Source organism: Schistocerca americana, chromosome 1 (genome assembly GCF_021461395.2).
Source record: "Schistocerca americana isolate TAMUIC-IGC-003095 chromosome 1, iqSchAmer2.1, whole genome shotgun sequence".
Lineage (NCBI taxonomy): Eukaryota > Metazoa > Arthropoda > Insecta > Orthoptera > Acrididae > Schistocerca > Schistocerca americana.
The window spans coordinates 1,230,545,255-1,230,551,152 of record NC_060119.1 but is presented as its reverse complement, the minus strand read 5'-3'; positions in this window follow the sequence as shown (position 1 = coordinate 1,230,551,152).

Below are 5,898 nucleotides of genomic sequence, written 5' to 3'. Positions count from 1 at the left end.
AAATAGTGTTTGCTTTTTTAAAAAAATTAGTAACTTTTTTGTTTACTCTCTGTATTTCAATTTGGAAATCATTAGACTGTCAGTAATGTTGAATGCCTAGAAATTACATTAAACTGCAACCTTTAAGAGAAAGACACAGAGTATGCTGTGGTAGTTTAAAATTAATGCCAGGTGTAAATGAAAGCTGTTACTCAACTGTAATTTAAACATACCACTGGTATCTGAGAGTAATACTAAAAAGTTCTGAATACACAAAGATCTGTTCTCAGTAAAGATGAATATACTTGCTTGGCTACATGGGCCTTCCTGTAACTTCATTCAAGGTAAAACAGTTTGTTGCTGAGTTTGTTCAGGTACTACAGAAAGCATATTTACCAGAGAAAAGAAGTTTTGCCAGTAAGAATTGGTTTTCAGATTTTACCAAACACCCAGCTCTAATCACCCAGAAACTTCAGAAATTTTAAATAATCTATAGGAGCACACCAACATGTCCATTTGTCTTTCCCTTAAGATTTGGAACTATCAGACTGAAGTGTCTAGAAAAATTTGTTTAGGCCAAAACTATTAGTTTAAATACTGTTTGTAACATTAATGGACATAGTTAATATTTCCTCTGTATAAAAATCTACCCTTTTCCTCATACTGTTTATAACATTAATGGACATAGTTAATATTTCCTCTGTATAAAAATCTACCCTTTTCTTCAAAACTTATAATACATTAATTTGTTTGACATAGATATGTCTAATAGACCATTATATGAATTCTTTTTATCTTGCCTCATACTTTTATTGTTCTGTCACCTGTGTAGGCACTTTCTTCAATTTAGTCACTAGGTCTTTTTTTGTGCCCCCCAAGTATTTTTTCTTTTTTCAGTGAAATGTTTGTGTGAATATGAAACATTTTTAACCATATTCTGACGAGTACAAAAGCTTTTCACCCAAAATTTCGAAAGTTTAAATATTATTTTGTTTTTACCCCTCCCTACCCAAGGCAAAATGTGTACTTATTGGTGGTTTTTATGAAATTGTGGTCTGGTCTACCATGTGTCTACATACCAGTACCTGCTGCACTTCTTATATCAAATGTATGTTACTGTAGGGAGGAAAATTCTGAAATAATTTAAATGAAGCCAAGTACAGAAGTGATAGTAATACATGCTCTTCTCTCTTAACAGGAAATTCTCCCGCAGTGGAAAACACATGTGTTGGAGCTGCACAGAAATGATTGTAATGTGCAAGAAATTAAATCTTTAAACATCCTTGTTGATGTTAAAACAAGGGAGGAGTTTTGACAGTAGTTGGCACAGTTTGAAAACATAACAAAAACGACTTATACAATAAGGTGCACTGAACCTGCATCAGGAAAGTATGTTGTTTTCAAACAAAGGCTGGTCTGTCACCACAATACTCGCAGTATAAAAGTTCATGGTTCAGTGCAAAGGGCAACAAAAAACACTAACTGTCCATCAAAAATGACAGTGACAATTCACGCTGTGCATGATAGATACAGAGGTAAGTCTGTAGAGAAAGCAATGCTCTACAAGGAAATGCCGTGTGAGGTTAACTTGGTGATGGGTCATAACCACAGTGTTGAGAGTGCTGCTGCTTTAAGATTTAGGCAACCATCAAGTGATGTCGAAGAAAAATTAATATCCCTGTTTGAAAAAGGTCATTCACCAGCCACTGATCTTGAGTCAATAAAGGTTGAAATTCAGCTGAATTGTTCAGATTACCCTTTAGTCCTTGCAGACAGAAGCAGGTGTCCTGATTACAACTTTTGCCACTATTTGTTCAACAAAGTTTTTAAGAAAAAGTATGGGCCAACAGACTTCAACAAAGAAGGAAAGCAGCTGTTACAACAGAGGTTAGAGGAATACAACAGCAAAGTTGGAGCTGTGTGTGCCAAGATGATTCAGAAAGATGATGATTATATAGTATGGTAAGAGTATATTTACAAATTTGTAGTCTGATGAAAACTTTATGCATATACATTTAGCTACTATTAATATTTGTATAATTGTTTTTCAGCATTTGCTCACCACTGATGCAAAAAGTCCATACTCATGTAAAAGCTGCTTCCAAACTTGTATTTATGGATTACACTGGTTCTCTGGATCATGATAGCAGCAGAGTGTTCGTTTTACTTACTCACAGTGAGTGTGGAGGTTTACCACTAGGAGTTCTGATTATGTCTTCAGAAAGCTGCGGAGTTATAGAAATGGGACTAGAGTTGCTGAAAGAGATAGTGGGGGAAAATATTTTTGGGGGAAACTTAATGGCCCAAGTGTGTTTATGACTGACGACAGCCAGTCAGAACAAAATGCAATTAGAAGGTGCTTCCCAAACACAAAAACTTTGTTGTGTATATTCCATGTCCTGCAGGCAGTGTGGCGCTGGCTTCTCAAAGCAAAAAATGCTATACCACAGCAAAAACAGTGCGAGTTCTCCCAGAATTTCAAAAAAATAATGTTTGCGCAAACAAAAAATGAAGCAGTGGTAAACTATAATGTAACAAGAGCGAACATCGGTGAAAATCATCAAAATTTATTGAAATACTTGGAAGGGTATTGGGATAGGAGAGAACTGTGGACCCTTTCACATCGGCGAGGTATGCTTATAGAAGGGCACAACACAAATAATGTAAGTGAGGCCTTCATGAGAATTTTAAAGGACAGGATTTTTGAGAGGGTGTGTGCCTTCAATGTGGTTCAGATGGTGGACTTTTTTCTCACAAAAGTGAATTTGTATTTTCAGAGGAGACTTCTTGATGCTGCTAATGGAGCAAGTCCTAAGTCTTTCTGTAGGCCTATAAAGGCTCCTTCACAGGAGATTCTAGCAAAAATCAATGAGGATGTTCTGCTCGTTCCCAGTGAAGAAAGGGAGAATCATTATTACATTGTTAATATGGCTGTTCTTGTTTGCACTTGTTGCCAAGGCAATACAGGGAAGATCTGCAAACATATAGACTGGGGCAGTACTGTTTTACCATCAGGAAACTACAGGGAAGTGACTGATAGTGACAGTATACGTAGACTGTATTATTTTATTGCTACAAATGAGGAGCCTCCTGAAAGGTGGCTAGAGCCTCTGTATTGCTCTCAGAATGCAGGGGCTTCAAGTTCTTCGGAACGTTTGGAGCAAATGGACACAGGTTTGCTCTGTGAACGCCAAGAAGAGATGCCAGAGACACTTCACATGGAGACAGTTCCAGACAATAGAAATAATGATTTAATCGACGAGATAAAGGCTCGTCTCATAGATTTTTCAAATAAATCCCCTGAGGAAATGAGGAAAGGCCTTGAAGTCATGTGCGAAAAATTGAGAAAGCTTAAAACGCCATGTGCATGTGCATCAAGGTAAGTAAAACATACTTTTGTATAAATGTTATGGCAAGTAATTCAATATTGTATGAATTCTAATTTTTGTTACAGGAAAATCTAGAAAAAATCGTGGTAACTATATTCCCGTTCAGCCCACTGCAATAAGCAGAAGAAAAAACAAGTTGGCAGGTCGCAGATGTCATCCGGGGGGAAGACAAAGACCACACTCTAAGCAAAGCAAGGAATTTGTAAAGACAGTAGAAATTTCTGAAATGGTAAGTATTACATTTCTAAAGTCATGTATGGCATTTTGAAATTTATCTAGCAACTTTCCTTTCCCCAAAGGGCATATTAAGGAATAAAGTAAGTATTATTTATTTAACATTTTTAAGTTTGAGGGAGCACTGCTGGACATACAGTGCTATTGGCTAACTTGCATAAATTTAATACTGTGTGCTAATGGTGGTGTAAAGACCGAAACAATCCACAAAAGAAATAAGAAATTGCAACTGAAAACTGCCTCCAGACTGACCTCACATCCAGTATTGATAAAGGCTATGGCATGCAAGTTTCTGGCACCATTTTTAAAATAATTCTTATTTTATCTGAAGGTAGCTCTGTTAGTATAATTAAAGAAAAAGAAAATACTTAATTATGATTTGATGTGACTGTCACGTGGAATAATTTGTAGACATTGCTATTGAAAAAGCTGAAGTCACTCCACACCTTGAACTTGGTGTGGATAATTCCATTACACAGCAAGCCAGCTGAATGATACACTGCAAATCAGTCATTAAGTGTTTACACATTCTGTTTCATTCGAAAAAAAAATTGATGTGTGTACAGGATGTTCCCTTCTGCGCAAGCAGCATTGCATATTTCCATTGGCTTGTGACTTTCTCATGCAAATGTGAATGTTCAAACATAGTTCACAACACGTCTTGTTCCAAAGCAGTGGCATTAGTACATTATGGAATAATTCCTGATGGGTAAAAGTGCTCATATCTTGTGTTAACACAACTTCCTGATTGGCAGTTGCCTCAAGTTCCCCATTAGCTTAAAATCTCAGTCCTGACTATAACACCATCTAGGCAGAAAAACTACATCTGGTATTATCACCCATATTAATATACTCACGTTCAAACTGTTTGCTAATCTTGTTTAGATGTTAGGTTATTAACATCATGACATTTCGTTTCTTTGGTCTAGTATGTCTTGCATGTACAGTAAAATTCTCATTACATGACATCTAAATTGTAACAATTAAATAGGCCTATATTTTTTATTATTAGTTATCTAAGTGTTTTTTTAAGGTGTGGCATATATTATGACTTTAAGTAGCTAATTACAATATAAAGATGTAAATACACACAAATGTGGAGCCACTTTGAGTTTCATTCTGTCATTGAATATTTCGATACAGAAATGGATAAGAAAAGCCATGTTACATAAACATTTTTCCCCAACATTAACCCAGTATTAGTGCAACAAACTTAGTAATCCATAATTTAGAAATAAAGGTTTTCAGTAATGTTAATGTGGATTTTAATTTCTTTTCAGGCTACCTTTCCATCACCAGCTACGCAATCATCCCAGTCAGCTTCAGACTTTTGAAGGTGCGCGACTGTTTACTGCAGCATAGTGTGTAGGATTTTCTTAATCTGAGATCCAAAGTAATGGAACTATTAAGGGAATGATTGTAGTAATTAATTTTTTACTTAAAGCTCAGGCTGAAATATATTAAGTTTTTTTGGTGTAGCTCGGGTCTGACCCGATTATTCCCGGCGGGGTCAGGGATTTTCTCTGCCTCGTGATGACTGGGTGTTGTGTGATGTCCTTAGGTTAGTTAGGTTTAATTAGTTCTAAGTTCTAGGGGACTGATGACCATAGATGTTAAGTCCCATAGTGCTCAGAGCCATTTTCTAACCCGATTGTTGAAATAAGTTTTTTCTTAAAGCTCAGACCAAACTTACTATTGAAATATAGAAGTTCTTCTTTAAATTGGGATATCCCAACAATGTGGATACTTATTGTGTATGTTGCACAAGTTTGTGGGAAATGTGAATTATCTTTTCTTAAAATGTAAACTACATTTTATATTCTGCATATGACTTTTTTATTTACATCTATGTCTTCAGGTTACATGTAGCTTATTTAATTTGTCATATTATGTCTGTTTTCTGAAGTACTTCTGTCAGCTGATAATAGTAGTAGTAGTTTATTCATCCAGAGACAATTTACATTGCATGGATTTCGTCAAAAAATACATAGTATATATATACACACATATAGGGTGAACAATACTATACAAAATACAGATGTGCATAGTGGACTACATAACATCAGACCACATTGAAATAGCATGTACAACTTTGATTATTTACATTGATGTATGAGAAAGACTTTTTACATGGAATACACAGTTGACATTTAGATATAACACATACAATTCTAGCACATATTCTAGTACATATTATTTATTTAGATCATAGCAACAGTCAGATAAAAATTACTATTGGCACAGAGTACATCACTATGATTGTTTAGTATGAAGCTATTCCAGGTATTCTTTTACA